At 56.5% G+C, this 24,432-nt stretch overlaps 1 long non-coding RNA gene across 1 annotated transcript; it reads right to left on the bottom strand.

The window, feature by feature from the left end:
- Positions 1-11,965: 11,965 nt before the first annotated feature.
- On the bottom strand, positions 11,966-22,465 carry LOC132662128 (uncharacterized). The gene is made up of 2 exons (XR_014135278.1): positions 21,480-22,465; positions 11,966-13,017 (listed from the first exon to the last, which is right to left on the bottom strand). It is a non-coding gene; the product is annotated as an uncharacterized LOC132662128 (long non-coding RNA).
- Positions 22,466-24,432: the final 1,967 nt, after the last annotated feature.

The raw sequence follows: 24,432 nt of genomic DNA, 5'->3' as shown, positions 1-24,432 counted from the left end.
TGAGCTGCGTATGAACCGTGAGTGCCCGGTCACTGGCACGGCCCCCTGGTCGGCGTCTCACCCGGCCAGACGGCGTGCACATCCTCCAGAGAGATGCACGATGTCAAGCCCCCGACTCCCCACCTCTGGAGGGCTCTGTTCAGCCCGGCCTGTGACTGCTGCATTATTGGCCAGACAGGCCGGACAGGGCCGACCCACAGCCCCATCCCGCACCCGTCTCTGGCCCGGCCTCTCCTGAATGCCACACCACTTGGTGACATTCGCTTGGTCGCCGGGAGACGGCCACATCGGGCCTGCGGGAGCCCAGGGATTCCCAGGGCCAGAGGGTGACGGAGACTCTGCTCGCAAGAATGGGGGCGCCCCGGGACCTCGGTCCTGGCCACAGGGAAGGGCCAAGGCACAAGATCCAAACTCGTCCGCTCTGGCCCCTGGCTGGGCGCCGGGTTGGGGAGCAGGTAAACCAGCCTCCCCCAGGTCCAGACAGAGGAGGGCGGTGTCTGGGTCAAGGCTGAGCCAACCCAGAGCAGGGGCTCGACCCCGCCCCCCTGCATTCCAGCCTGGCCTCCCCCGCCGGAAGCTGCTCCCACACGATGCCGGATGCCGCGTGGAGCTTGGTCTCCAGTGCCGTTCGCCAGGGAAAGAGATCAGAAACCCGTCAAGGAGGAGTTTGATGGAGATATTTCGATAATACAGGGACGCCCACATTTCTAAATAGCTTGCGGCGACATACAGTTAAGATGACTGCAGAGCAATGTCGTGATTCCGTATTCGGAGCCAGACTCCTGAGGCTGGACGTATTCTGTGTCACACGTGGCCAGGAGAGCCACACGCAAAGGCTTCTGTGTGCTTCTTGCCCAACAGCCTGGCAAGATCCGTGCGGGGGTGGGGTGGGTGGGGTATCTCCCGATTGCCAGGGGGTTGCTTTTAACCACTCAGTGCGCCAAATCCGAACTTCAAACGCAGGAGAGTGACGCGTCTGGACACAGCGTGTCATTGCCACCCTGCTGTGGAGCCCGGGCCCGGCCTGGCAGCCACACACGGGGTCCTCCGCTGCTGCCCCTGGAGAAGGCATTCGCTTCCCCGTCGTGCCTCGTATAAGCCTCTAGCCACCACCCCCCACCAGGAGCCCGTGAAAACGACCTATGACTACATCCCAGTTTTGCTAATTTTCCAAAGATCACTTTCCTCCATCAAGAGACAGCGTGGGGCGCCTGGGTGTCTCGGCCGGTCAAACATCCAACTCTTTTTTATTTATTTTGAGACAGACAGAGAGAGAGAGAGAGAGAGAGCAGGGGAGGGGCAGAGAGAGAGAGAGAGAGGGAGAGAGAGAATCCCAAGCAGGCTCCATGCTGCCAGCACCGAGCCCGACGTGGGGCTCAAACCCAAGGACCGTGAGGTCAGGACCGGCGTGGAAACCAAGAGTCAGACGCTTAACAGACGCAGCCACCCAGGCGCCCCTAGGCGTCTGATTCTTGCTGTTGGCGCAGGTCCCGATGTCACGGTTTGTGAGTTCAGGCCCCGCGTCAGACTGTGCGCTGACATCTGGAGGCTGCTCGGGACTCTCTCTCTCTCTCTCTCTCTCTCTCTCTCTCTCTCTCCAAACAAATAAGTAAACTTAAAAAAAAAAAAAAAGGAAAGGGACTATGTCCCCCCATCTGTCTGACTCCAAAGCCAGATCCTTGGCCACTTGGCCGTCCCAGTCGGAAGCCTGGGTCCCCCGTAGGAGGGAGGCCTTGGCTGAGCAAGGAGGGTCACAGAAGGTAACCGTAGAGCAGGGGAGGGGCGAGCGGGGGGGCTGTGCTTTTCCGGCCCAGGCCTCCTGGCCTGAGCTGGAGTGTTTTGCTCCATGGGGAACCACAGAGGGAAGATGATGGTGTCTCCCGTGACTCCAGCAGCAGGCCGGGGGCCCCTGAGACCACCCCAAAGGGCAGGGACAGATCTCAGGGCCTCTGGGACGTGGAGGCTGTGGGGACATGCGGTGACCTGGTCCTAAGCGGGGCCCCCTGTCTCCAGACCCTGTGCTCAGACAGTGCCGGTGACGGCGTCTCTTAGAACTTACAGAGAAACGGGCGTCAGAAGTAACCGTAGCCTCTCCGGAAGCCTCTGGAAGGAGGACGCGCCTCCCTCTCCCTCTGCCGGGCTTTGGCCCAAGCCCCCGGGCGCTGATCCCTGCTTCCTGGGAGCGCTAGCTCCCAGACCAAAGCCCCACTAACATCATACAGCGAGCAATGTTCCGGCACCCAGCAAGCGGGGTCCTGGGCAGCCGGGGGCAGGGGTCCGCTACAAGCCGGTCCTGCCCTCAGGATGCCCTCAGGGTATCAGGAGACAGATGCTCACGGCTGGTGTTGAAAGCACAGGGTGGCCAGGGCTTTGATGGGGACAGATCTGGTGGCGGGAGCCCTCCGAGGGCAGGGCGGGAGAGGCCCTGATGCCCGCCATGCAGAGGAGCAAACGGGGGCTCAGAGAGGTTGTGCTACTTGCTGAGGGGCACACAGCCTATAGTGGAAGAGCCGGGCCTAGAGATGGGGTCTCCTCCCCCCCGAAGCATGGCCCTAGCACCGGCCATGCCCGGGAGCAGCCCACCCTGTCGTGGCACCAAATCGAGACAGGAGCACCCACCCCCATGACTTGAGGCAGCTCCCCCCGCCCCCCGAGTACCCTCGCTCATAAAGGCTGCCTGGCTGCCCGGAGCCGATCGCGACCCAGCCCGCCCCCTCCGGAGTCCTGTGCCTCTGAAAACCACAGGTAGTGGAACTCTCAGGGTTATCTGACCTTGGGTCTCAGAGCCACCCGCACAAATCAAGCCAAACAAAGCAGCTGCTTAACTGGGGGGAAACGAGGGCTCCGTCTGAGCCTCTGGCTGCCCCCACCCCTGGGCGGTCCCTCGAACAGACAGCCGCGTGGCAGCCACCTGCCCAAATGACTCCGGCCAGGGTCAGACACATTCAGGAGCCCAGGTTCCAGGGCGTCCCCGAGGGGACGTCAAATAGAAGCCCGGGGCTTAGAGCCTGGAATGTGGACACGCGCTGTGAGCTAGATTCTGCCTTTGAACAAAAAGACTGATCGCAGCGACGCCCCCCCGTAGCAGGTATGGATCTCGGGATCGGGGCAGTGGCGGGGGTGGGGGCCCCCCCGGTCTACCCGTGTGTGGAGCTATGTGGTTTGTGTGGGATTGACCCCAGTCAGAGGTCTAGGAACAGGCTCTGATTTGCCTGAACCCGTCACCAGTGATTCCTCCCTTCCTCCCTCCCTCCCTCCCCTTCCTTCCTCCTTCCCTCCTTCCTTTTTTCCCTCTTTCCTTCTTTCCTTCCTTCCTTCTTTCCTTCCTTCCTTCCTTCTTTCCTTCTCTCCCTGACTCCCTCCTTCCCTTTCTCCTTCCTTCCTTCCTTCCCTCCCTCCCTGCATCCCTCCTTTCTTTCTTCCTTTCCCTCTTTCTTTCTTCCTTTCCCTTTCTTTTCTTTCTTTCTTTCTTTCTTTCTTTCTTTCGAGAGTGAGATGGGAGGGCAGAAAGAGAGAGGAGAGAGAGAATCCCAAGCAGACTCTGCACTGTCAGTACAGAGCCACGTGGGGGGCTCATCTCATGAACCAACCACAAGATCATGACCTGAGCCGAATCCAAGAGTCGGATGCTTAACAGAGTGAGCCACCCAGGCGCCCCCAGAGGGATTTCTTAGAGAAACAGCTCAGCCCATCAGCACAAGACAATCCCCTGGCCCATCAGTGACTGGCCCAGGTTGGCCCAACCAGAAAACCTCAGGACTGCCGTTCGCCAAGCCCTCTCTGTCGCTCTGACCAATGAGAGGTGCCGACGCAAAGTCTAGACCCAGCCTGATAATAGCTCCAGCCCTCAGAGGCGGGCAGAGCCGGAAAGCTGCTGGAGAGCAGGACCCGTGCCCTGGTTAAACGGCCCCCAAATCCTGCCTGCCACCGGACTTTTCGGCCCGAAGAACCCCGTGGAGTTGGGTTTTCTGCTTCCTGAAACATCAGAGCCTGAACCGCACTCAAGACGTGGGCCTGGTGATGTGTCCTGAGCCCTCCCCACCCAGGGTCCCCAGATTTGTTCTTGGGGACTCTTCTTCTGGGCCTGCCGTAGGGGCTGAACCAATCCCATCCACCGATGGCTCCTGGGTGGTTTTCCATAAACCACCAGCCAGACGAGAAGCCGGGGCCGAGACCGCGGTTATGGACTCAGCCAAGCTTGTGAGTGCCAGATCCGGGATTCGAACCTGGGCCTTCCGGACTCCGGGCTGTACGGCATCCCCGAATTTCAGAGTTTCAGCCAGCTGGCCGGCCCAGCCCGGCCGAGGGAACTTAGCTGCTAAATTGATACTTTGCACAACGTGCATGTTTCCAATTGCAGAGTGTTGCTGGGGCTTTGAAGCGGGCGTGCAGCCTCCCCTGATGTGGTAAAGGACGGAGGTGGCCGGCCTGGTATGGAGAGGGATCTTAGAAAATGCTCCGCGGAAGCCCCAGGGCACCCACACGCTGGAAGGAGATCAGAAGGCAGTCTCTCTCCGAGGCCGCAGGCAGCCGACTCCCCACTTGAAAAGGACCCCGTATCCATTTCACTTGTGTTTCCTTCTTGGTGCCTCCCTAATGAGACGATGTTAGAGTCGAAAATAAATAGATGTGTGGCTGGGTAAATAGATAAATCGATAAACGGAACATGGGTTTCTTCCAGGAATGTAGCCTTTCCCTCCCAGGGCTGAGGGGGCCCGGGTTTCCAGCCGCGGCGGCCATCGCCTTGCTGAGGGGACAGCCGCGACAGCGGCCACCAGCCAGCACTTTCTGAACACCTACTAGGTGCAGCCCGGTGGCTTGCTGGCCCTCAGTCTGCAGAAAGGCAGGCATCGCCCCTGTGCTCGGAGAGGCCGGGCTGGGGGGCGGGGGTGGGGAGGGGGGGGGAGGTGATCGGAGGCACAGCCAGTCTGTCTGGAAGCCGCACTGCTCACCGGCCCCTCCCCTCGGGGGCAAGGGGCTCACTCAGCCGAACATCCCAGACGGGGAATTCTCACCCCTGTGAAGTGGGATTGTGGACAAGGCCCCCCCCGTCCGAGAAGCACGGGGCAGGGGCGTCCTCGGCATCGAGGCTGGTGTTCTGATGAGCGCAGGGATGGCCTTGAGTGCTGCTCTCTGAGGAGCCCCCCCAAGACTCTCCCCTACGATCCGACAGCTAAAAGGTTAGTACCTGGGGCAGGGGAGTGGGGACCGGGGACCTGCTTCTGGAGTCTGGCGGTCACACCCGTCAGTTAAGTATTTAGAACATCACCCTCAATTGGAGCAGATCCAGAGGGCCCAGCTGGGGTCCACCCAGCCCTCCGTGACCCGGCCTTCCAGAACCTTTCCACTCCTCTCCACACCAGCCCCGGGGCCGCCTCACTGTTCCTCGGGAATGCCAGGCATAGGCCTGCCCCAGGACATTTGCACCCGTGGTTCCCCCAGCCACAACACACCTCCTCCCAGCCACCTGGATCAGAGCAGCGCCTGCGCCCAGCCCCCACTTCTGCTCCCCGCTGCTCTGTATCCCCACATTTATTATCCACTGGTTGGTTTACCTTTGTCGCGTTTTTTGCTCCAGCTGGAGGGTCCGCCCCGTGCCTCCCTCGCTGCCAGATCCCGTGCCCCGAGCAAAGTCCGGCACATAACAAGGCACACGTGCGATGACGTTGACTGAAGGAAGGAGTATGTTCAGCTTGCCTTTCCTGTGCCTTCCTATTTGCACAGGGGGGGTGGCCAAGAGGGGGTGACGCGGGCCCCCCTTGTCCCCCAGGAGCTCAGGCGGATGTGTGGGATTGAAGCTGGAGGGGCGGAGAGGAGGGGAGGGTGGAGCAGGGCCGAGGCCTGGAGCTCAGGCAGGAGCAGAGAGCCTCTGCGGGGCCGGCGGGCCAAGCGGTGAGGCCCGTGTCCCCACTTCCTGCACAAGAGAGGACACGCCTGTGCCCCCCACGCCCTCGGAGGCTTCCGGCAGTGGCTGCTGGCCTGCCTCTCAGGGACGGGCTCCTCTGTGTGCATTTGATGTCGGGAGCCCAGGTTCTCTGGAAGACAAGGCCAAGTATCACTGTTTCTTTCTTCATTTAAAAACGGTCCGCAGAGGGGCGCCTGGGTGGCGCAGTCGGTTAAGCGTCCGACTTCAGCTCGGGTCACGATCTCGCGGTCCGTGAGTTCGAGCCCCGCATCGGGCTCTGGGCTGATGGCTCGGAGCCTGGAGCCTGCTTCCGATTCTGCGTCTCCCTCTCTCTCTGCCCCTCCCCCGTTCATGCTCTGTCTCTCTCTGTCTCAAAAATAAATTAACATTAAAAAAAAAATTTTAAAAACAGTCCCCAGAGGGATGCCTGGGGGGGGCTGGCAGTTAAGCTTCTGACTCTTGATTTCAGTTCAGGTTTGTGAGCTGGAGCCCGGCGTCGGGCTCTGTGCTGACAGGGCGGAGCCTGCTTGGGATTCTCTGTCCCCGCCCTCTCTGCCTCTCCCCTCCCCGGCTCTCCCTTGCTGTCTTTCTCAAATTAAACAAACAAACTTAAACAAACAAACAAAACAGTCCCCAGGTATTTCTGTTAAGGGTGATGTCTATTTGCTTCTCTGCAATTCTCTGTAAATTTTCTGTATAATGCTAGAAAAATGCTAGAAAAAAAAATGCTAGAAAATTAGCGTCAGGAAAACAAAAAACCACCCAATAATTATCATTAAACGATTTGCATAAAAGAGCAAGACGGAAAGAGTGATCACTCGGGCTAATAGGTCCACATCTTGGAATCTCACGCAGGCAGTAAAATTATATCGATGAAACGATTTTGGTGGCATGGAAAACACTTCCGTAAGCAAAAAAAAAAAAAAAAAAAAAAAAGAAGCCGGCTACTGAATCTGATGCTCTCAGCCACGAAGGTGTGTGTGTGTGTGCGTGTGCGTGTACATGTGCATATACACAGACCGACCTCTGGGAGGGGGCCCCACCCACGGGTCACAATTCTTTGCAGGGGAGGGGCCTTAGGCATTTTTTCCCCTCTTTACAGTTTCTCATGTTTTCTCTTTCTCTCAACCATCTTACAGAATGTTTTGAAATGTCTCCACCCGTGTGCCTTGTTTGTTTGTCCAACCTGCCCGCCAGCCACTGGCGGGGCGGATGGGTCCCACGGTGGGGCAGGGGCGGTGTGGGGGGCGGGGCTCCCTGCAGGCCACGTGACCTGATATCCCCAGTCCTAGGAAGACGCCCCAAGAAAACAACTCGACAGAAAACAGAGGCTACGCGAGCGTGGCTCTGTAGGTCTCCGGGTTGTTGGTGAAGTGACAGCCCGTTCACAAGGTGCCCATGACTGTGGCCATCACAGAGCATCACCAGAAAGACTATCCAGACCCGGGGGAAAAAGCTGTCGCCTTAAATAGGAAGCAAACCCAGCAGAAAGCTGTAGGTGAGCCCTGAAGCCGCTGCTCCCGTCCCTCTGTGGGCCGAGGGACCAGGGGCTGAGCTGAGATTCTGTCGCTGAGCGTTCAGCGCCCGGCCATCTGCTCACACACCCAAGCCCTGTTCACGCTCACGGTGCAGAGGACACAGACGGGGGCCCGCCCTGGGGCTGATTACCTTCTTCCACGAGGCGGGAGGGGAGGCGGGCAGTAAATGAATATGGACTAAATCAGGAGGTGGAAAGTCGAGGAGAGAGAAAGCCCGGCAGGTGAGGCAGGGCGGAGGAGGCTGCGATGAGTTACATTTCCCCGGAACACCGCCGGGCTTCGTCTCCTTGGACAGGTGTGCAGCCGTGTGACTGTCCTACCGGGAGACCAGAGTAGAGCTGACCCTTGAACTACGTGAAGGTTAAGGGCACCCACCCCTGTGCGGTCGAAAACCCGAGTGTAACTTTTGACTCCCCCCCAAAACTTAACTGCTAAGAGCCTACTGTGGACCGGAAGCTTTACGAATAACATAAACAGTCTACTAACACATAGTTTTATATGTTATACGTGTTATATGCTGTACGCACTCGTACAGTGAGGTAAGCCGGAGACAACATAATGGCATTAAAGGAAATCACAAGGAAGGGGTAATACACTTCCTACTGGACCATATTCACCAGAAAAAGAAATCCGCGCGTAAGTGAACCGTGCGGCTCAAGCCCTTGTAGTTCAAGGGCCGACTCCGTGAGGACATCCAGGCCTGGTCCACAGAGACTTCGCACCTGCGGTCGTCTCCCTCCTCCCCACGAGAGCTGCGAGGGGCCTCCGAGACCACGGGGATGGAAAAGCCACAAGAAAGGAGAAGCCTGGGTCCCCGCGTCACCACGTGGAAATGAGCCACTCACCGATCCGTGGGGAGCACCCATTCGCACTTTGTGGGAGCAAAGAACTCCTGTGGTGCTGGGTCGTGACCTGCCTGGGGAGTGTGCAGTCGGCAGCTTGCCCATCTATGGGGGGAGCATGTATTTATGGGGGGGCCAAGTGCTCAACACGGGGTGTCAGAGAAGGGCCTGCCACTCAGATGGCCTCTGGGCCAAGATCTGGAGGAAATGAAAGAGTAAACCCTGGGCTCCCCGGTGACCGCATCCCGAACAGAGGACAAGGAGCCCTTGTGGCACAAGTGTGGCTGGACCAGAGAAGACAGAGGAGGCCAGGGCGCTGGCCCGGGAGAGCGGCAGCTGAGGTCACAGAGGGGGCCAGAGCGGGAAAGCCTGGCAAGTGAGTTTGGGACTCCAGCTCTGACTCTGGGAGACAGAGGAAGGGTTCCAGACTTGCTTGGCTTCTAAAGCCCCGCTCTGCCTGCGATGGAGAAGGGGCTGCAGGGGGCAGGGCGGAGGCAGGACGTCACCCGCAGGATGCAGGACGCTGAGCAGAGGGGCAGCCGCGGGCGGTGGGAGGGGAGGGCGGGCTGAGCTGGCAGGTAAACTGAGGACAGAATGCGAAATGGGGAGGAGAGGCTCGGGGTGCCCAAATCTGGGGCCGGAGTTGGGGGGAAAGGCCCCAGGGCTCGGCACGAGGGGCCCTGAGATGAGCAGATCCCAGGGGGGTCAACGGCGTGGCTCTGGGCACAGGGCCTCCAGGAGGATGTGTGGCAGCCACGTGTAGATATGAGATCTCTGAGCTGGGGACCAGGGGAGGAGGTCGGGGCTGGAAACAAACACAAGGGACTTCCCCACATGGTTGGTGTTTAAAACAAGGGCATGAAGGGGGTGCCTGGGGAGAAGAGACGAAGTCTGGTTAGTGCAGAGGTGAGGGGGTGAGGGCAGTGCTCCTGGGGGGGGGGTCAGTGCAGGGGCGAGGGGGTGAGGGCAGTGACCCCAGGGGTCAGTGCATGAGTGAAGGGTGAGGGTAGTGCTCCAGGGGGTCAGTGCAGGGGTGAGAGGTGAGGGCAGTGCTCCTGGGGGTCAGTGCATGAGTGAGGGGTGAGGGTAGTGCTCCCGGGGGTCAGTACAGGGGTGAAGGGTGAGGGCAATGACCCCGGGGGTCAGTGCATGAGTGAGGGGTGAGGGCAGTGCTCCCGGGGGTCAGTGCAGGGGTGAGGGGTGAGGGCAGTGACCCCGGGGGTCAGTGCATGAGGGACGGGTGAGGGTAGTGCTCCAGGAGGTCAGTGCAGGGGTGAGGGGGTGAGGGCAGTGCCCCTGGGGATCAGTGCAGGGGTGAAAGGGTGAGGGCAGTGATCCCGGGGGTCAGTGCATGAGTGAGGGGTGAGGGCAGTGCCCCTGGGGATCAGTGCAGGGGTGAGGGGTGAGGGCAGTGACCCCGGGGGTCAGTGCATGAGTGAGGGGTGAGGGCAGTGCTCCTGGGGGTCAGTGCAGGGGTGAGGGGGTGAGGGCAGTGACCCCGGGGGTCAGTGCATGAGTGAGGGGTGAGGGCAGTGACCCCGGGGGTCAGTGCATGAGTGAGGGGTGAGGGCAGTGCCCCTGGGGATCAGTGCAGGGGTGAAAGGGTGAGGGCAGTGACCCCGAGGGTCAGTGCAGGGGTGAGGGGGTGAGGACAGTGTCCCCGGGGGTCAGTGCAGGGGTGAGGGATGAGGGCAGTGACCCCGGGGGTCAGTGCATGAGTGAGGGGTGAGGGCAGTGTCCCCGGGGGTCAGCGCAGGGGTGAGGGGTGAGGGCAGTGTCCCCGGGGGTCAGTGCAGGGGTGAGGGGGTGAAGGCAGTGCCCCTGGGGATCAGTGCAGGGGTGAGGGGTGAGGGCAGTGACCTGGGGGTCAGTGCAGGGGTGAAAGAGTGAGGGCAGTGATCCCGGGGGTCAGTGCATGAGTGAGGGGTGAGGGCAGTGCCCCTGGGGATCAGTGCAGGGGTGAGGGGTGAGGGCAGTGACCTGGGGGTCAGTGCATGAGTGAGGGGTGAGGGCAGTGCTCCTGGGGGTCAGTGCAGGGGTGAGGGGGTGAGGGCAGTGACCCCGGGGGTCAGTGCATGAGTGAGGGGTGATGGCAGTGACCCCGGGGGTCAGTGCATGAGTGAGGGGTGAGGGCAGTGCCCCTGGGGATCAGTGCAGGGGTGAAAGGGTGAGGGCAGTGACCCCGAGGGTCAGTGCAGGGGTGAGGGGGTGAGGACAGTGACCCCGGGGGTCAGTGCATGAGTGAGGGGTGAGGGCAGTGACCCCGGGGGTCAGTGCCTGAGTGAGGGGTGAGGGCAGTGCCCCTGGGGATCAGTGCAGGGGTGAAAGGGTGAGGGCAGTGACCCCGAGGGTCAGCGCAGGGGTGAGGGGGTGAGGGCCGTGCCCCCGGGGGAGAGAGAAGGGCAGGAGGGTGGGGATTTGGGTGTTGGGATGCTAGAGGGGATGAGTAGTGGTGCTTGAAATTGCTGCGGGCATGGAGGCCGAGGTAGGCCAGATGTGCAGGGGGAGCGGAGGTGAATATCTACGAGGCCAGGGGATGCGAGCTAACTGGGCAGGAAGTGACAGTGAATCCAGGGGTGAAATTCTTCCCGGAGCGAGGGGTGACCTGGGGTCTGTAGATGACCAGAGCACGGAAAGCAGAGTCCGATGGCCCAAGTGCAGAGCCAGGGCAGAACATTCTGGAAGAGGAATGAAGATCAAGAAGGACACCCACCCTCACCTCCAGGCCTTCTGGCGGGGGTGGTGGTGGTGAGGGAAGACAGTGCTGCAGGGGGTAGGGGGGGAGCCACAGGGAGAGCCTCAGGCCGGCAGGTGGGGGAAGGGACGCACCCAGGAGAGGTGGAGGGGCCGGTGGGCACTGCTGAAGCCCACGCCCCCTTGCCCACCTCTGCACCTGCCCCTCTGGGCCTCTGCCTGGGGTTCCCCGGCTCAGCGTGTGTACGGGGACCCCCTGAGTCCCCCCCTCTCCGCACCCCGGGACAACTGTCGGCCTGCCAGGGAAATGGTCAGAGATGAAGCCCCCGTCCCCAGCCTGCTCGGCCTTTGGGGACAGGCCTGAGGGGCGTTCTGCACAGCTGAATGGGAGCCCCAGGTGCCTACCACGGTCACCCGCCCACGAAAGCACATGCTGTGACTTCTCTCCTTCCTGGGATCACCTCCCCAATAACGAACCTGCCGCCAAACCCTGATCTCAGGCTCGACTTTGGGAGCAAGGCTGGGGAGAAGTTGGATGCGGGCTGAGCATCTGGGACCTGAGGGATGCCTTTGGGCTTCTCACGGGGACAGGGACTAGGTGACAGGGAAGAGGCCTTGGTGGGGCTGGCCCTGAGCATCCGGGCAGTGGAACAGCAGGGGCGCGTGCTGGAAGGAGCTGCGGTCTCTCCGGAAGCACCGCGAGCCCTCCTCGCTCCCGGAGGTGGTGCGGGGCCCTCGGGGAGCACACAGAGCTCTCGTGTTCAAACTGTGAAGGACACAGTTTAATCTTATCCCAACGGGACAAAGGGTAAGTCCTTTTTTCCTGTTTTAAAATGTCATCATTCATTTTTTAGACTTAAAAAAAAAACAACAAAGCACTTTCTTACAAAGCTAAACATAGGCTTACCATATGATCCAGCAATCGCACTCTTTGGTATTTACCCAAAGGAGTTGAAAACTTATGTCCACACAAAAACCTGCACACGGATGTTTATAGCAGCTTTATTCATAATTGCCAAAACTCGGAAGTGGCCAAGATGTCCTTCGGTAGGTGGATGGACAAATAAACTGTGGTCCGTCCAGACAATGGAATATTGTTCAGGGCCAAAAACAATGAGCTCTCCAGCCACGAAAAGACACGGGAGAGCCTTAAGTGTATATTATTGAGTGAGGGAGCCAATCCGAAAGCCACATAGTGTGTGACCCCAAGTGCAGTAAAACCCTGGATGGCGCGTAACTTGCTCTGCGAGAGTTCCGCGAGACCAGCAAACATTCCTAGTACATTTTAACTCAATAGACGAGCTCTGTCTTGCAATACGAGTCGTACGTGACGCCGAACATCACATGATCGCAGCTGAGCCAATGGTTCTTCTCTCTCTCTCTCTCTCTCTCTCTCTCTGCGGGATTGTGGGTGATCCTCTCCGATGTTTGGATGCTCAGTCTCAGGGCCCGGTGTTTGGCCAAAATCAGCAATTTTTGAGGACATTGGAAGGCGCCCACGGCCCTTATGTATTTTTTGTCACGTCAAAGCACCAATGGACAGTCATTTGCTTTTCCAGACAAGAGTGAGCTTGGGAATGTTTTGCTTCCTTCTAGGGCAGGCTGCCTGCTGACAGAGACCCTTTCCTCTGCTGCCTTATTGCCAGTTACATTAAAGACAGTATGACAAGAGTTTGTTAATGCTGTAGTCAACATCCGTGCAAGTCTACGCAATGGCCCCCACGCAGAAGAAAATTCCACTGAGCCAAAAGATAGCAGTGATTTCGTTAGTGATAGTGAAAGTCGTCCTACGCAATAACCCTCCTCTCTCTGGTCTCCCTCACACCAGCCATGAAGGTTGGGGATTGATGTGTTTGTCTTTATTATTTTGTATTACATTACAGTATTGTAATCCTTTGCATATGAATATTTTCGGGTTGTGGAACGAATCATCTGAGCTTCCGTTCTTTCTTACGGGGAAATTCGCTTTGATACACGAGTGCTTTGGATCACAAGCATGTTTCCGGGACGAATTATGTTCGCAAACATATAGGACATTCTGGAAAAGGCAAAACCACAGAGACAGGTGAATGATCAGTGGTTGCCAGGGGTTGGGGCACAGGGAGGGATGAACAGGCAGAGCCTGGAGGATTTGGGGGGGCAGTAAAACAACTGTGTATGACACTGTCATGGGGGACACGTGACGTCATGCATCTGTCCAAACCCATAGAATATACAACACCAGGAGTGAGCCCTAAGGTAAATGATGGACTTTTTAGTTATAATAGATCAGTGTTGGTTGATTAATTGTCGATGCAAAATGTTGATAATAGGGACACTGTGTTGGGGGCAGCAGGTGATATATGGGAACTCTTTGAACTTTCTGCTCTGTTTTGCTCTAAACCTAAAAACAGCAACTAATACCTGATCCCTCATGACCCACACTGTTGGCAGTGGTTGCAGCTGGCGTTGGCTTCCGGGGGGACCACAGACCCCTCTGGTTGGTTGGAATCCTGCGGCTCCAAGATGGGACCAGGAGCTAGGACAGCAGGGAGGGCTGGCATCAGCTCGCTGCAGTCCCCATGCATGTCCACCCGAGGTCGAGGCATTGTGGTGGCTGCTCGCCCAAGGGCTCTGTCTGTCCAGGCATCAGAGACCAAAGGTGGCAGAGCTGGGCGGGTGGGTCTGCTGAGGCTCTGGGGCTGCACCCACCTCCATCCTCTGTCTCTGGGCCACACCCGGGCACTTGGGTTGTTGAGTCTCTGCACCTGTAACCCCCCACCCGGCTGTGGCCCAGAAGACCTTCTTGCACTTCCAGGTCCCTCGGAGCATAGACAGAGCTCCCTTCGAGAGACCACATCACATTCCCGGGGAACCCATTTCCTGGCTCCCTTCCAAACTCAAGTTGTCGGTGACCTGACCCAAAGGACAGGCTACTCTGTTGTCAGCCACCAGCCTGGTATTGCGAAGGCCAATCAGAGCTGTTCGGGTTACTGTGGGGAGTGCCAGGCAGCCACCAGCTCTGTTCTCTGCCTTGCCCTGCCCACCCTGCCTCTCCCGGGTGCCACTGGGTACCCCAGCTCAGTCCTTAATCCTGGGGTTCTGGGAAGATGCCCCAGAGACTGTGGTGGGGGTGAGTGCGAAGGGCTTCAGGCCCCCTTTCCCTTCACAACTATTATATCGGGAGACGTCGTAGAGCTTCTTTGGAAAATGGCTCCTGAGGACTTTATGCTCAGTGAAATGGGCTAGACACAAAGACACACGGTCTATGACTCCGCTTATGCGATGTTCCAGAGTCGTCAAACTCACAGAGACAGAAAGTAGAAAGGGTAGGCACCAGGGGCTGGAGGGAAGGGGACATGGGCTTTTAAAATAAAAATCATATACTTTGTTTTTAATGTTTATTTTTGAGAGAGAGACAGAGCACGAGCAGAGGATGGGCAGAGAGAGAGAGACAGAGAGACAGAGAGACAGAGAGACAGAGAGACAGAGGGAATCAGAAGCAGGCTCCAGCCTCTGAGCTGTCATCACAGAGCCTGATGCGGGGTTCCAACTCATGATCTGTGAGATCATGACCTGAGCAAAAGTCATATGCTTAACCAACTGAACCACCCAAGCGCCCCCCAAATCGTATACTTTTAGGATGATCCACACAACGATGTGGTAAACATACAGAGAGATGATCAGCGAAGCTAATGCCCATGTTGTCTCCCCACGTGACTACCTTGCATGTGCGGTGACTACACCTGAAATCTACTCTCTGAGCACATTTCCCACATTTAGTCCAGCATTGACTATGGCCACCATGCTGAACATCAGATCTTCAGACCTACTCGTCCTACACGCTGCAACTTGCATTCCCTTGTCAACATCTCCCCTTCCCCCACCGTCCCCCACCATCCCCAGCCGCTGGCAACCACCATTCTACCTTCTGCATCTAGCTGTTCTATTCCTGTATAAGTGCAATCATGCAGTTTGGACAAAGGACCTGGATAGATGCTTTTCCAAAGAAGATTGGATCCAGACGGCCAACAGACGTAAGAAAAGATGCTCAACATCACTCATCATCAGGCAAATGCAAATCAAAACCACCGCTTCACATCTGTTAGAATGGTTATTATAGATAGATAGATAGATAGATAGATGGTTGGATGAATGGATGGATGATAGATAGATAGATGATATATAGATAGATAATAGATGATAGATAGATACATAGATAGATAGATACATAGACACATAGATAGATGGTTGGATGAATGGATAGATGGATGGATGGATGGTTGGATGATAGATAGATAGATAGATAGATAGATAGATAGATGGCTAGATAGATAGATGATAAATAGGTAGATAATAGATGATAGATAGATAGATGGTTGGATGAATGGATGGATGATAGATAGATAGATAGATAGATAGATAGATAGATAGACAGATGATATATAGATAGATAATAGATGATAGATAGATAGATAGATAGATAGATAGATACATAGATAGATGGTTGGATGAATGGATGGATGGATGGATGGTTGGATGATAGATAGATAGATGATAAATAGGTAGATACATAGATACATAGATAGATGGTTGGATGAATGGATGGATGATAGATAGATAGATAGATAGATGATAAATAGATAGCTAATAGATGATAGATACATAGATACATAGATGGTTGGATGGATGGATGGATGGATGATAGATAGACAGATACATAGATACATAGATAGATGATAGATAGATAATAGATGATAGATAGATAGATAATAGCTAGATAGATAGATAAAGGGATGGATGGATAAATGGATGGATGGATGATTGGATAGATGATGGACAGATAGAAAATAGATAGATAGATAGATACACAGATGATAGATAGATAATAGATGATAGATGCTTGGATGGATAGATGGATGATAGATAGATAGATAGACAGATAGATGAATAAATAAAAGATAACAAGTATTGGTGAGGGTGAGGATGAGGAAAAAAAGAAACCCGTGTGGGAGTGTAAATTGGTGCAGCCATGATGGAAAACAGTATGGAGGTTCGGTCCTCAAAAAATTAAAAGCAGAACCACCGAATGACCCAACAACCCGTCTTCTGCGTACGCATCTGAAGGAGATGAAACCACCATCCCACTGAGACACCTGCACCCCACAGTCACCGCAGCACTGTTCACAATAGCCAATACGCAGAAACAGCCTAAGTGCCCGTCGGCGTGTGCATGGATAAAGAAATTGTGGTGTAAAAATGCAATGAAATATTATTCAGCCACCAAATAGGAGATCCTGCCATTTGCAACCACGGGGGTGAATGTGGGGGACCCTCAGCTACGTGAAATAAGCCAGACACGGGGAGTTAGGGGTTCACAGGGACAGAGTTTCAGTTCAGGAAAATGGAAGGTTCTGGAGAGGAATGATGCTGATGTTGAACAACCGTGTCAAGGTACCTAATGCCACAGAACTGTGCACCCAAACACAGTTATGATGATAAATCTTATGTGTATTTTACTACAACAAAAAATAATGAAATGCCACCTGCCTGAAACTCTAGAACAGGAAATAGTCTTTGTTCCTTTGAAATGCGGATAGAAGAAGGGCGGTCCGGAGTCACACGGGACCATCGTCTCCAAAGCTCTGCATAAAAATTAAATAAAGCACCCGAAAAGTAAAAAATTACACGTAAAAAAATGACTCTGCTGATAAAAAGGAGTGAACATCTCACAGTGACCTTCCCAGAGTGTGATGAACCTGATCATGACGTCCCACAGTCCCCCCCACCCCCACCCATAAGACAAGGCTGACATCCTTCTGGCATCCGGGGCTCCTGGACCTGGTCCTGGCTACTCTGCAGTGTCCTTTAGTGTCCCCTGCCTCGTCCCTAGGCTTCCAGTCACCCCAAGCCCCCTGCTTCCTGGCCCCGCCCAGTGACGCCCCCCTCGTCTAGGCTCATTCCACCGCCTGGGCACTGCCCCTTCCCCACATACCACTTCCGTTCCATCCTGGGTATCTTCAGCCCTTCCTCCAGAACGCCCTCCACAGCCACTGGCCGGCGAGAGAGCTACACAGCCTGTGCACAGCCAGTGGGATCGTGGTAGGAGCTAAATCAGATCGGGTCCGGCCCTGCTTCCGACTCTTCTGTTACAGACTGAACGTCCGTGTCCCCCGTGATCCGTATGTTGAAGCCCTAACCCCCTCCCCTCAGGAGGGTATCTGGAAATGGGTCTTTGGGGGGGTAGTTAGGTACAATGAGACATCAGGGTCAGGCCCTACTATGGGATTAGTGCCCTTATCAGAACAGGAAACACCAGAGAGTGTGGGCTCTCTCTCTTTCCCTGCCAAGTGGAGACACAGCGAGAAAACCAGGTTGGCCCGGACCTTGATCGTGGACCTCCAGCCTGCAAGCATAAATGCCTGCCATTCCATCTTTGCCAGCTGGTCAGTGCCGTTGTGCCCTGGCAGCCCGAGGGGACCAACAAACCTTCAAAGGTCAGGTGCACTTATAACGGCATCTACCGCTCTCGCTCGCCCTGGCAGGATCCGGTCCCAGCCTCCCTCGCTGACCTCTCCCTGGACCCCACGCCCCAGCCACACTGACCCCCACTTTCCCTCGAATGGCACGCCGCCACCTCACTCTGCTGGAACCCCTCCACAGCTTGGGTCATGGCGGGCACCCCTCCCGGTCTGGGCTCCCCTCTGGGGTCCCTCTGTCCGCTCCCACTGGCCCTCACTGAGGCCCAGACTGGCAGGAGGGAGGCTGCCGAGCCTAGGGCCCCATGCAGTGCCCGGTATACAGCTAGTGCTCAGAGGGTCAGCGCACGAACGGGTGACTTCTTTCTGACTCCACGTCTGCCACGTGTCCTCCCTCCGCTGGGGCATCTCCCGGAGCAGGGAGTCAGCAGGCCTCAGCTCATGCTGTATTCATTCATTCAACGTGAGCCATGAAACGTCACAGGCCACCATTTGTTACGGTCAAATATGTGGAAGCATTGTGATAAATAACAATAACCAGTGCAAGTGACAATTGATCTACTTATATAAAGATAGGACACGCGCACGACTATATAATCGTAAATACATATATGTAAATGCATACATATATGTATAGACATATATGTAAATACAGAAAAACTACCCAATGGGCATGATGCTCTCGGGCCACGCTTCCAGAATGTAGCTGGCAGCTTGGGGGCGGTGGGGTATGCGACAGAATCACATCAGGTCGCCAGCCTGGGACCCGAAGGCGGTCCCCAACTCATTCCATCTTCTCAATGCTACACTCTGAGTCCCCAGAGCCAGGGAGGCACCTTTGGGAGGGGGACCGAGGGCCCCAGGTGACCCCTATGGTCCCGGGGCCTCGGTAACCAGAAAGTCACACTTTTTTCTGTTGGAATGTTCCAAATCAACAAAAGGAAATCAAGATCGTCTGAAGGTGCTTTCTGAAAACTCTGTGCGATGCTGTCCACATCAACATGTCTATTCAGATTGGGATGGTTTGAACTGATGGACAATCTAGGGGTGCTAAGGCTCCCCTGACATCTACAGCTTGAGACCCCTAGCCTGACACCCAGCCGGTGTTTGGTGAGTGATGACAGAATGTTCTGGAAGGAGCTTCAGTGAGCCCCACCGCAGGGAGCGCTTTGCTCCATCCCACCTGCTTTCCTGGCATGCAGATCTCTGTCCCTCCTGCCCTGCTCCTCTGGAGAAGACTTTCTGTGTCCCCAAACCCCCCGCCTTCCTCTCTGAGGCCATCAAAAAGCAATTTCCTCTGTCCTTGGTCTGGAGGGTCCCAATGCCAGCAGAGCGGGGTGTCGGCTCTGTAAGCACATCACCTGCAGATGTGCTGCTTCCTGTGTCCTCCCCAGGATAAGTGACATGTCACAGGCATGGCTGCCTTTCTCTCAGCACTCCCAGTCCAGTGTCTGCTCCCAGGAGCCAGTGGATGGATGGATGGATGGATGGATGGATGGACGGATGGATTGATGGATGGATGGGGATGGACAGATGGATGGATGGATGGATGGATGGATGGATGGATGGATAGATGGATGGATGGATGGACGGACAGACAGACGGATGGATGGATTGATGGACGGATGGATAGATGGATGGATGGATGGACAGATGGATGGATAGATAGATGGATGGACGGACAGACAGACAGATGGATGGATTAATGGACGGATGGATGGATGGATGGATGGATGGATGGATGGATGGACGGACAGACAGATGGATGGACAGACAGACAGACAGATGGATGGATTGATGGACGGACGGACAGATGGATGGATGGATGGATGGACGGATGGACGGACACATGGATGGATGGATGGATGGATGGATGGGCGGACGGACGGACGGATGGATGAGTGAATGTCTTGTTTCTTAAAGGTATCCAAGTTTTAGAAAGAATCCTAGACTTTTTCTATGGAGGGGAAAGTCTTCAAGGTCTGATGGGGTTTATAGACCTTGGGTTGACTTCAAGGTGCGGTCTGAGGAGGTGCAAGATATTTCATGTCTGAGTCAAAGGCTGATATCTGATTCCTGCCCACTTGTCTCCTGTAAAGGACAGTCCTAATGTTCTATTCCCTTAAAGGTAAACAGAAGCCAAGTCCACATGCTAGAACTCTGGATGTGACTGGTCAATACAGGCGGTGGGCCAGGCCTGAGCAGTGGGCCTCTCAGACAGCTCCTCCAGGGCGCTCAGCACAGCTAGTCCAGGAGGGATCTCCAAGGCACCCAGTGTGGCTCCGTCACTGTACAGGGGCTCCTTGCGGGGTCTCAGAGTCCCCTGGGAGTGGCTGTCCTGGTTATGAGTACCACACGCGGAAGGGGACTAGCTGGCCCAGACCGTGGAGGGGGCTACCCCTTGCCCATGCGGGTCGCAGCCAACAGGATGGCTGGAGGGCATCTGGGAAGACCTCACAGAACATGCCCGTCCCTTGTCGTCAGGATAAGAACAATCTTGCAATAGAACTTGGTGAGAGATGGGGAGATTGTTAGGGCACAGGATCAATCAGGAAATTCTCACACATCAAAATTCCTGCCCGTGGGCTAGGCTGGTGACCAAGCCCCACCCACCCCCCACGCCTGCCATGGACCTTTGCTTCACCCAGCATCCTGGAATGGCAGCAGGGACGGTTGACCATGATCCCAGGCAGCCCGCTGAGAGCACAGCAAGGGGGCTGGAGCCCCAGAGTGGCCGTGTCCAGGGCTGGGGAGGGGAGGGCTCAGACCAGCCTTGAGGGGAGGACTGGGAGCCTGACTTCATCCGGCCAGAGCACCCGCTGCCCAGTAACGTCACCTCCCCACACCCAGTCCACCACCAGAACCAGCCCGCAGGCCATGCCTGTCTTGGAGACCCCCAAGGCCCCCCCCGGAGGCAGTGTGGCATGAACAAAGCGAGGTGGCCCCGCCACCCGGCGTAAAAAGAAGAGGGACAGAGAAGGCCTTTGCTGGTGTGTGCACACGGCCTGGGGGAGGGAGAGACAAGCAGGGTGGGTGGGGACAGGCAGCAGGTGGAGGCCATAGCTTGGCTTCGCGCCTACTTTTAGGTCTTGTAACCACGTGAACACATCAGCCCTTCAAAAAAAATGAAACTCCCAGGTCTGCAAAGTCGGTACAAACGGATGATTGAACAAATAAATAGAAGTGCCTGCAGTGGTTCCTGATTCCTGCCGGGCCAGTGCTGAGTTGTGTGGGAGGGTCCAGACGCACAGAAAAGCTACAGAACCCGGGGCCCTGCCTGGGAGGACATGGGGGGCTGACACAGGAGGGCCCCAAGGCAGGACGCTGCCACTGAGCACACAGGCTCTGTGCCCCCATCGCGTCTCCGAGCGTCTGCAGGGAATGCACCCCTGAGTGTGCCAGGCCCCCAAGACTGGAGACCCTGCCCCCCACAGACGTGACTTCCCCGTCTCAGAGGGGAAGAAGGCTCTGCCCAAGAACCACCTGACCGGAATCTCATAGAAGGAATTGAAAACCAGCATAAACCCGCTGCTCAGCCTCTACCAACAACTTAAAAAATTGATGGGGGAAAATAAAAACACAACAGTGCTGGCAGCCAGCTTCCCACCCCTTTCCAAGGATCTGATGCCCTTTAGGGACACAGCAGCTGGGCCTGAAAGGGACAAAGGCCCTGAGAGAGTGGAGAGGACAGTCACCCTGCCCCGGGCGGGCAGAGTCGAGCCAGAGCTGAGCCGGCGGCTGCCTGGCAGGAAGGCCGGGGCCCGGGCAGCGCGGCGGGAATCTCTGGGGACAGAGGCCACCTCCGGACGTGGCCGCTGGGTGCGGGGCAGGCCTTCTCCCTTCCCACGGACCGTCCCCCCAGGGTAACCCGGCCAGGCAAACCCATCTGGCCTCCAAGCAGGAAAAACACCACCGCTGTGATGCAGCCCTTCGCGGACTTTGGAGAACATCCCGGGGGCCCAACCCCCCTCCTCCCCACTTGCCCTCCTGCCCCCGGCTGCCCCCCTCCCTCCACTCCCTCCCTGACCCCGCACCGCCGTACCCACACACAGTCTGCCGTGCCGGTTTCTCTGAGCCCCGATCGCCGGTGCCCCGGTGCCCACGGGACAGCCTTCTGCAGCCCGCGAGGCTGGCGGACCGCGGGAGTCGGCTCTCCTCTGCTGCCATCCCCATGGTGCCGAGCCCCGCACTGGGGACAAGTGCTGGCAGTGACCACAGCACCCCTGCAACTGGTGGGAGGAGACTCTGAACACCCAGCAACGCCCCACCCCTGCCCCCGACCGAAATCACGGGGAAAACCTGTGTGGTGTTTTTCCCGTCCGCTGTCCTCCAGCCTGGGGACTGACAGGCTGGGGGGTCTGTTTCGAGGACCGCCCGCCTCCTGGAAACATTTCTCGGGACCTCGGGTTCTTGACAAATGAGTCACAAAGCCACACCATCAGCGATAGGAAAGGCAGTTTTGCCAGGACCTCAACTTGGACTAGAACATTCCACTTTAAGATTCATGGAATAATCGCATCGGACGGGACCTCAGCCACCTGCAAACAGTTTTACGGGTGAGGAAATTGAGGCCTAGAGAGGCAAAGCATGTCCCCTTGCGGCGTTGAGGGACTTGGGGCAAGGGGGCAGGGAACCTGGGTGTCCGGCCGCCTGGCCGGCTGGCCTCCACGCCACATTGGAAACACGCCAGGGCTGCCAGGAGAGGGCTTCCTGGAGGAGGTGGGACCTGCACTGGGGTCTGGCGGCTGAGTGGGTTCATGCATCACCTGGAGGGAGAAGCAGGAGGCTCCAGGACCCATCCCCCGCTCCCCGGTCCCATGTGAAGAGTGAGGCCGGGGCAGACCCTGGGGGCTTTCTCAGTGCCTCTGAGCAGAAAAGGGTGGCTCTTCTCACGTCTCAGGACCCTCCACACGCACCTCAAGGCCACACGCACCTCCCCTTACGTCTGGCACCACCTGCCGAGGCACCAACACGAGCGCCACTCGGGCCCATCAGCTGCTGAATCCAGACGGCACGCGATCTGCTAACGTTCTGGATGCTTCCTCGCCGTTGTCTCTCTACAGTTCACGCTGCTCATCGCAGCCTGAGAACCCTCTCGAAATTCCGGGGTTCTGAATCCCAGGCTCAGCTCCGTCCTCCTGGTGTTCAAGTTCATTCAATGTTGGCAAAGTTCAGCTTCCTGTCTACAAGGGGGCGAGCGGAGAGCGGGGGTGTGGAGAGCCTCCTAAGAGATTCCGAAGGCGTCCCGGACACCCGCGAGGGCTTTATGAAGCGCGCCGATGAATTAAGGAGAGATGAATCACAAACACAAGGATTAAATTCCCCTTGGAAGACGCTCAGGCTTAATAATTAAATGAAAAATAACTTGGCAAATAGATGTGGGGTTTTGCTGTACCCAAAACATTTGGAAGGATGCTTGACTAATCCCAGCCCTGGGTGTGGCCCAGCCTTTCAGAAGGGGCAGGGGTCGGGGCTGAACAGCTGGAGGCCACGTGCCTGAAACCCACAGGCCGGTTGGCTTTGAGTGTTCTCCTCCCTTAAACATCTAGGAATCAAGCTGAGCTTGGAGGGAGGGGGGGTTTCCAAAGACCCCAACTTGTGGCATCCGCTGGGATGGGTTCCTTGGTCCTCTAGTTCTAAAACCTCCGCAGTATCTACTCGGGTGCTACTTCCAAAGGGGCCTTTAAAGAAATACTTCAGATGATTCAGTTGCTTTCAAGACTAGAAAACTTTTGATTTTGATTAACAGGCCAACAAAAAAGCACCCCCCACGTACACACACGAAACCAAGGCTTCACCAGCGACAGTGCTATCATTGTGTCACTGAGCCTGCTCCTCACTGGAGGAGGGTTCCAGAAGACCTCGAGGGCACAGACCGAAATATCACAATGGTTTCCAGGAAATTCCCTGCCGGTATCTGCAGCTGGGAGAGAAGGAGCCGCCTTGGCCCATTTCTGGGGCAGAGGCAACACCACTTTGTTGGCCGTGAGCCGGATGCTGTGTCTGCCACTTTGCTCCTCCCTGGAGGCTCATCTCTTCCTGCTGCTTGCAGACAGCCAGGGGTGGCCCAAACAGCTTCCCATGCGCCTTTCCCACTGCGCCCTGGGGCTCAAGGTGCAACTCCTGCCACGTTGTGTAAGGTAGGTCCCTATGAGCCTCCTGGTCACTGGCACTGCTCACCCAAGTTCCTATAGGCATCCACCCAGCAGGTATGTTACAGCCACGGGCAAAAAAGGCACAGCCCATGTCCTTGAGCAACTCACAGAAGGGGGAAACAACCCAACCGATCATTACAGACCACTGTGAGAAGGGGTATGTATTTACTTGTTCATCCATCCACCTGACTACCCACCCATCCTCCCACCCACCTGTCTATCTACCCACCCATCCTCCCACCCATCCACCCATCCAGCATCTATCCATTCATCCATCTATCCATCCATCCAGTCATCCACCCACCTATCCACCAACCCACTCACCCATCCACCCACCCATCTACCCACCCAACCATCCGCCCATCCACCCATCCATCCATTCATCCACCCACCCAACCACCCATCCATCCATCCATCCATCCATCCATCCATCCACCATCCATTCACCCATCCATCTATCAATCCATCCATCCAGTCATCCATCCATTCATCCACCCTTTTCTCCACCAACCCACTCACCCATCCACCCATTCAACCACCCACCAATCCACCCATCCACCCACCCACCCAACCATCCACCCATCCACTCATCCACCCACCCATCCACCCACCCACCAAACCATCCACCCATCCATCCACCATCTATCCATTCATCCATCCATCCATCTATCCATCCATACAGTCATCCACCCATCTATCCACCAATGCACTCACCCATCCACACATTCATCCACCCACCAATCCACCCATCCACCCATCCACCCATCCATCCATCCATCCATCCATCCATCCACCCGTCTATCTACCAACACACTCATCCAGCCAGCCAGCCAGCCAGCC

This window comes from Panthera onca, chromosome D1 (assembly GCF_046562875.1).
Source record: "Panthera onca isolate mPanOnc1 chromosome D1, mPanOnc1 haplotype 2, whole genome shotgun sequence".
Classification (NCBI taxonomy): domain Eukaryota; kingdom Metazoa; phylum Chordata; class Mammalia; order Carnivora; family Felidae; genus Panthera; species Panthera onca.
This window is presented reverse-complemented; position numbering and strand designations above follow the sequence as displayed.